The sequence below is a fragment of the Oncorhynchus keta genome, unplaced genomic scaffold (assembly GCF_023373465.1).
Source record: "Oncorhynchus keta strain PuntledgeMale-10-30-2019 unplaced genomic scaffold, Oket_V2 Un_scaffold_17943_pilon_pilon, whole genome shotgun sequence".
NCBI classification, from domain to species: domain Eukaryota; kingdom Metazoa; phylum Chordata; class Actinopteri; order Salmoniformes; family Salmonidae; genus Oncorhynchus; species Oncorhynchus keta.
The window spans coordinates 50,001-58,678 of record NW_026290831.1 but is presented as its reverse complement, the minus strand read 5'-3'; the positions used below and the strand labels follow the sequence as shown (position 1 = coordinate 58,678).

The 8,678-nt window shown below is 45.1% G+C and overlaps 2 long non-coding RNA genes across 3 annotated transcripts in view; both read right to left on the bottom strand.

Annotated features, from left to right (window-relative positions):
• Positions 1-5,890: 5,890 nt before the first annotated feature.
• LOC127927825 (uncharacterized) lies at positions 5,891-7,374 on the bottom strand. Its single transcript, XR_008129189.1, has 4 exons — positions 7,356-7,374; positions 6,608-6,959; positions 6,098-6,119; positions 5,891-5,966 (listed from the first exon to the last, which is right to left on the bottom strand). It is a non-coding gene; the product is annotated as an uncharacterized LOC127927825 (long non-coding RNA).
• Positions 7,375-8,106: 732 nt separating this feature from the next.
• The window catches only part of LOC127927823 (uncharacterized), a 790-nt gene continuing 218 nt past the window's right edge, over positions 8,107-8,678 (bottom strand). For both annotated transcript variants that reach the window (XR_008129186.1, XR_008129187.1), the window contains exons 2-3: positions 8,409-8,500; positions 8,107-8,307 (exon numbers count right to left, since the gene is read on the bottom strand). This is a non-coding gene — a long non-coding RNA (uncharacterized LOC127927823). The remainder of the gene's footprint in view (positions 8,308-8,408; positions 8,501-8,678) is intronic.

Genomic DNA, 8,678 nt, shown 5'->3' with positions numbered 1-8,678 from the left:
CACACTACCCTGAGTACACTGCAGAACACAGACACACTACCCTGAGTACACTGCAGAACACAGACACACTACCCTGAGTACACTGCAGAACACAGACACACTACCCTGAGTACACTGCAGAACAGACACACTACCCTGAGTACACTGCAGAACACAGACACACTACCCTGAGTACACTGCAGAACACAGACACACTACCCTGAGTACACTGCAGAACACAGACACACTACCCTGAGTACACTGCAGAACACAGACACACTACCCTGAGTACACTGCAGAACACAGACACACTACCCTGAGTACACTGCAGAACACAGACACACTACCCTGAGTACACTGCAGAACACAGACACACTACCCTGAGTACACTGCAGAACACAGACACACTACCCTGAGTACACTGCAGAACACAGACACACTACCCTGAGTACACTGCAGAACACAGACACACTACCCTGAGTACACTGCAGAACACAGACACACTACCCTGAGTACACTGCAGAACACAGACACACTACCCTGAGTACACTGCAGAACACAGACACACTACCCTGAGTACACTGCAGAACACAGACACACTACCCTGAGTACACTGCAGAACACAGACACACTACCCTGAGTACACTGCAGAACACAGACACACTACCCTGAGTACACTGCAGAACACAGACACACTACCCTGAGTACACTGCAGAACACAGACACACTACCCTGAGTACACTGCAGAACACAGACACACTACCCTGAGTACACTGCAGAACACAGACACACTACCCTGAGTACACTGCAGAACACAGACACACTACCCTGAGTACACTGCAGAACACAGACACACTACCCTGAGTACACTGCAGAACACAGACACACTACCCTGAGTACACTGCAGAACACAGACACACTACCCTGAGTACACTGCAGAACACAGACACACTACCCTGAGTACACTGCAGAACACAGACACACTACCCTGAGTACACTGCAGAACAGACACACTACCCTGAGTACACTGCAGAACAGACACACTACCCTGAGTACACTGCAGAACACAGACACACTACCCTGAGTACACTGCAGAACACAGACACACTACCCTGAGTACACTGCAGAACAGACACACTACCCTGAGTACACTGCAGAACAGACACACTACCCTGAGTACACTGCAGAACACAGACACACTACCCTGAGTACACTGCAGAACACAGACACACTACCCTGAGTACACTGCAGAACACAGACACACTACCCTGAGTACACTGCAGAACAGACACACTACCCTGAGTACACTGCAGAACACAGACACACTACCCTGAGTACACTGCAGAACACAGACACACTACCCTGAGTACACTGCAGAACACAGACACACTACCCTGAGTACACTGCAGAACACAGACACACTACCCTGAGTACACTGCAGAACACAGACACACTACCCTGAGTACACTGCAGAACACAGACACACTACCCTGAGTACACTGCAGAACACAGACACACTACCCTGAGTACACTGCAGAACACAGACACACTACCCTGAGTACACTGCAGAACACAGACACACTACCCTGAGTACACTGCAGAACACAGACACACTACCCTGAGTACACTGCAGAACACAGACACACTACCCTGAGTACACTGCAGAACACAGACACACTACCCTGAGTACACTGCAGAACACAGACACACTACCCTGAGTACACTGCAGAACAGACACACTACCCTGAGTACACTGCAGAACACAGACACACTACCCTGAGTACACTGCAGAACACAGACACACTACCCTGAGTACACTGCAGAACACAGACACACTACCCTGAGTACACTGCAGAACACAGACACACTACCCTGAGTACACTGCAGAACACAGACACACTACCCTGAGTACACTGCAGAACACAGACACACTACCCTGAGTACACTGCAGAACACAGACACACTACCCTGAGTACACTGCAGAACACAGACACACTACCCTGAGTACACTGCAGAACACAGACACACTACCCTGAGTACACTGCAGAACACAGACACACTACCCTGAGTACACTGCAGAACACAGACACACTACCCTGAGTACACTGCAGAACACAGACACACTACCCTGAGTACACTGCAGAACACAGACACACTACCCTGAGTACACTGCAGAACACAGACACAGAACACAGACACACTACCCTGAGTACACTGCAGAACACAGACACACTACCCTGAGTACACTGCAGAACAGACACACTACCCTGAGTACACTGCAGAACACAGACACACTACCCTGAGTACACTGCAGAACACAGACACACTACCCTGAGTACACTGCAGAACACAGACACACTACCCTGAGTACACTGCAGAACACAGACACACTACCCTGAGTACACTGCAGAACACAGACACACTACCCTGAGTACACTGCAGAACACAGACACACTACCCTGAGTACACTGCAGAACACAGACACACTACCCTGAGTACACTGCAGAACACAGACACACTACCCTGAGTACACTGCAGAACAGACACACTACCCTGAGTACACTGCAGAACACAGACACACTACCCTGAGTACACTGCAGAACACAGACACACTACCCTGAGTACACTGCAGAACAGACACACTACCCTGAGTACACTGCAGAACACAGACACACTACCCTGAGTACACTGCAGAACACAGACACACTACCCTGAGTACACTGCAGAACACAGACACACTACCCTGAGTACACTGCAGAACAGACACACTACCCTGAGTACACTGCAGAACAGACACACTACCCTGAGTACACTGCAGAACAGACACACTACCCTGAGTACACTGCAGAACAGACACACTACCCTGAGTACACTGCAGAACACAGACACACTACCCTGAGTACACTGCAGAACACAGACACACTACCCTGAGTACACTGCAGAACAGACATCACTTCTCTGAGGTGTGCGAGGGGCCTCATCTCATTTCAGTCTCTTGGAGGACCCACTCTTCCCAGGAAGACCCTCACCAGCGACTATACTTTAATTTATAAGGTAATACAAACCTACCACAGTACTTACAGTAAGTTGCAGTCTTTCTCCAATGTATATATATTTACATAGTCTCCCATTTTTTGGGGGGGCGGTTCATTAGGAGAGTTGTAGATTAAAAGCCATGAAAAAGGCACCTCAAGTACAAAGACATACTTTGCTTTACAGAGCATTTGAAAGTATTCAGACCCCTTGACTTTTTCCACATTTTGTTACGTGAAGCATTTTTTTTATCAATAAAAAAAAACTGTCTGACAACCATGTTTCAAATCAAATCAAATCAAATTGTATTTGTCACATACACATGGTTAGCAGATGTTAATGCGAGTGTTAATGTTTTACAGACAGAGGAAGTCAAATAGCTGGCAGAGGTGTCCACAACCAGCCCATTGAACGACTGTGGCGGGACTTTGGTCTACAACTACTAGACTGCTTTCCAGCACTCGATTCATTTGTTGGTTGTAGACAATGAGACCCACATGGCGATTCTCCTCCACCTCATGATCCCTCACATCAATGAGACCCACATGGGGATTCTCCTCCACCTCATGATCCCTCACATCAATGAGACCCACATGGCGATTCTCCTCCACCTCATGATCCCTCACATCAATGAGACCCACATGGCGATTCTCCTCCACCTCATGATCCCTCACATCAATGAGACCCACATGGCGATTCTCCTCCACCTCATGATCCCTCACATCAATGAGACCCACATGGCGATTCTCCTCCACCTCATGATCCCTCACATCAATGAGACCCACATGGGGATTCTCCTCCACCTCATGATCCCTCACATCAATGAGACCCACATGGCGATTCTCCTCCACCTCATGATCCCTCACATCAATGAGACCCACATGGCGATTCTCCTCCACCTCATGATCCCTCACATTCCAGAAAATGTCATGGCTTTATAAGCTTCTGATAGGCTAATTGACATCTCTTGAGTCAATTGGAGGTGTACATGTGGATGTATTTCAAGGCCTACCTTCAAACTCAGTGCCTCTTTACTTGACATCATGGGAAAATCAAAAGAAATCAGCCAAGACCTCAGAAAACAAATTGTAGACCTCCACGAGTCTGGTTCATCCTTGGGAGCAATTTCCAAACGCCTGAAGGTACCACGTTCATCTGTACAAACAATAGTATGCAAGTATAAACACCATAGGACCACGCAGCCATCATAACGCTCAGGAAGGAGACGTGTTGTCTCCTAGAGATTAACGTACTTTGGTGCGAAAAGTGCAAATCAATCACAGAACAACAGCAAAGGACCTTGTTAAGATGCTGGAGGACACAGGTACAAAAGTGTCTATATCCACAGTAAAATGAGTCCTATATCAACATAACCTGGAAGGCCTCTCAGCAAGGAAGAAAACAGCCAGACTACGGTTTGCAACTGCACATGGGGACAAAGATTGTACTTTTTGGAGAAATGTCCTCTGGTCTGATGAAATAAAAATAGAGCTGTTTGGCCATAATGACCATCGTTATGTTTGGAGGAAAAAGGGGGAGGCTTTCAAGCCGAAGAACACCATCCCGACCGTGAAGCACGGGGGTGGCAGCATCATGTTGTGGGGGTGCTTTGCTGCAGGAGGGACTGGTGCACTTCACAAAATAGATGTCATCATGAGGCAGGGAAATTATGGGGATATGTTGAAGTAACATCTCAAAACATCAGTCAGGAAGTCAAAGCTTGGTCACAAATGGGTCTTCCAAATGGACAATGACCCCAAGCATACTTCCAAAGTTGTGGTAAAATGGCTTAAGGACAACAAAGTCAAGGTATTGGAGTGGCCATCACAAAGCCCTGACTTCAATCCTATAGAAAACAGAACTGAAAAAGCGTGTGCGAGCAAGGAGGCCTACAAACCTGACTCAGTTACACCAGCTCTGTCAGGAGGAATGGGCCAAACCTCACCCAACTTATTGTGGGAAGCTTGTGGAAGGCTACCCGAAACGTTTGACCCAAGTTAAACAATTTAAAGGCAACGCTACCAAATACTAATTGAGTGTATGTAAACTTCTGACCCACTGGGAATGTGATGAAAGAAATAAAAGCTGAAATAAATCAATCAATTCTCTCTACTATTATTCTGCCATTTCACATTCTTAAAATAAAGTGGTGATCCTAACTGACCAAAAACAGGGAATTTTTACTAGGATTAAATGTCAGGAATAGTGAAAAACTGAGTTTAAATGTATTTGGCTAAGGTGTATGTAACCTTCCAACTTCAACTGTATGAGTTAGCTGTCCTTTAGGAGCTCACTGTGTGTTGTGTTAGCTGTCCTTTAGGAGCTCACTGTGTGTTGTGTTAGCTCACTGTGTGTTGTGTTGTCCTTTAGGAGCTCACTGTGTGTTGTGTTAGCTGTCCTTTAGGAGCTCACTGTGTGTTGTGTTAGCTGTCCTTTAGGAGCTCACTGTGTGTTGTGTTAGCTGTCCTTTCACTGTGTGTTGTGTTAGCTCACTCACTGTGTGTTGTGTTAGCTGTCCTTTAGTTGTGTTATAGTTAGCTGTCCTTTAGGAGCTCACTGTGTGTTCATTTATGTATGTAATACTGACCTTCATTTGAATACCATGTCACCTTCATTTGAATGAATACCATGCCACCTTCATTTGAATACCATGTCACCTTCATTTGAATACCATGCCACCTTCATTTGAATACCATGCCACCTTCATTTGAATACCATGTCACCTTCATTTGAATACCATGTCACCTTCATTTCATTTGAATACCATGCCACCTTCATTTGAATACCATGCCACCTTCATTTGAATACCATATCAATGCCACCTTCATTTGAATACCATGCCACCTTCATTTGAATACCATGCCACCTTCATTTGAATACCATGCCACCTTCATTTGAATACCATGCCACCTTCATTTGAATACCATGCCACCTTCATTTGAATACCATGCCACCTTCATTTGAATACATGTCACCTTCATTTGAATACCATGCCACCTTCATTTGAATACCATGCCACCTTCATTTGAATACCATGTCACCTTCATTTGAATACCATGTCACCTTCATTTGAATACCATGCCACCTTCATTTGAATACCATGTCACCTTCATTTGAATACCATGCCACCTTCATTTGAATACCATGCCACCTTCATTTGAATACCATGCCACCTTCATTTGAATACCATGCCACCTTCATTTGAATACCATGTCACCTTCATTTGAATACCATGCCACCTTCATTTGAATACCATGCCACCTTCATTTGAATACCATGCCACCTTCATTTGAATACCATGCCACCTCATTTGAATACTTTCATTTGAATACCATGTCACCTTCATTTGAATACCATGCCACCTTCATTTGAATACCATGCCACCTTCATTTGAATACCATGCCACCTTCATTTGAATACCATTCATTAGAATACCATGCACCTTCATTTGAATACCATATCATTTCATTTGAATACCATGCCACCTTCATTTGAATACCATGCCACCTTCATTTGAATACCATGCCACCTTCATTTGAATACCATATCATCTTCATTTGAATACCATGCCACCTTCATTTGAATACCATGCCACCTTCATTAGAATACCATGTCACCTTCATTTGAATACCATGCCACCTTCATTTGAATACCATGCCACCTTCATTTGAATACCATGTCACCTTCATTTGAATACCATGTCACCTTCATTTGAATACCATGTCACCTTCATTTGAATACCATGCCACCTTCATTTGAATACCATGCCACCTTCATTTGAATACCATGCCACCTTCATTTGAATACCATGCCACCTTCATTTGAATACCATGCCACCTTCATTTGAATACCATGCCACCTTCATTTGAATATCATGCTACCTTCATTTGAATACCATATCATCTTCATTTGAATACCATGTCACCTTCATTTGAATACCATGTCACCTTAATTTGAATACTATGTCACCTTCATTTGAATATCATGCCATCTTCATTTGAATACCATGCCACCTTCATTTGAATACCATGCCACCTTCATTTGAATACCATATCATCTTCATCTGAATACCATGCCAGCTTCATTTGAGTACCATGCCAACTTCATTTGAATATCATGCTACCTTCATTTGAATACCATATCATCTTCATTTGAATACCATGTCACCTTCATTTGAATACCATGCCACCTTCATTAGAATACCATGCCACCTTCATTAGAATACCATGTCACCTTCATTTGAATACCATGCCACCTTCATTTGAATACCATGCCACCTTCATTTGAATACCATGTCACCTTCATTTGAATACCATGTCACCTTAATTTGAATACTATGTCACCTTCATTTGAATATCATGCCATCTTCATTTGAATACCATTCAATCATTGCCTTTTTACTGTGTCACATATCAACGTTGCAGGCTTCAGGTTTAAAGTTCATGTTTAACATGAAAATAGTAGATTAGAGACCTCGGGATATTATTTCATTTGAGTTGAGGAATTACAAAAGTATACCGTACTGCTCCTGTGTTCTAAATAGATTGTGCCCATGCACTGTCTGTTACCGTGGATCTCCGTGAAGCCAGTCCTCAAAGTACCCGTGTCCCGTGTATTATTACCGGGATGCCCCCCCTTTCACTTTGCCTACCCAGAGAACCTAAAGATGATAATCTGTCGAGTAAATGACCAGTTGTTCCATTGAATTAATCCCTAACCTATGTTATGCTGTCCCATTATAGGACAAGAACATCACACGGGGAGAACGGCCCATCCATCTATAACGTTACAACTATTCAACTCCGTTCACCTTTCTTAAACACTGGATCGTGATGGGAAATCAAAAGAAAACGCAGAAACAAGCCACTAGGAAACGGGCATGTTGGGCATGTTGTTACATGAGTTGATGCACTGTGTGCGGGTCTTTCACCAGACATGTTGCCATTTGTGGACACTTTATATATTTCAGTAGAAGTGTTTTCTGGACCTGCTATCTGTAGAGTTATGTCCACAGGGTGGCGATAAAGTTCCACTACAGGTTCCAGCAGGAATGTATTGTTGTAGTTAGTCCTGTCTGCAGATAGGGAGCTTCCATTTCCTCATCCTACAACCTGATTACTGGGGACACAACCAGGCGTTCCCCGGCCACACTGTCTGGTGTCCTGTCTGCAGATAGGGAGCTTCCATTTCCTCATCCAACAACCTGATTACTGGGGACACAACCAGGCGTTCCCCGGCCACACTGTCTGGTGTCCTGTCTGCAGATAGGGAGCTTCCATTTCCTCATCCAACAACCTGATTACTGGGGACACAACCAGGCGTTCCCCTCATCCTACAACCACACTGTCTGGTGTCCTGTCTGCAGATAGGGAGCTTCCATTTCCTCATCCAACAACCTGATTACTGGGGACACAACCAGGCGTTCCCCGGCCACACTGTCTGGTGTCCTGTCTGCAGATAGGGAGCTTCCATTTCCTCATCCAACAACCTGATACTGGGAGACACAACCAGGCGTTCCCCCGGCCACACTGTCTGGTGTCCTGTCTGCAGTTAGGGAGCTTCCATTTCCTCATCCAACAACCTGATTTGTTTTTTGACTGGAGACACAACCAGGTCGTTCCTGTCTGCAGATAGGGAGCCATTTCACTGTCTTCCCGGTGTCCTGT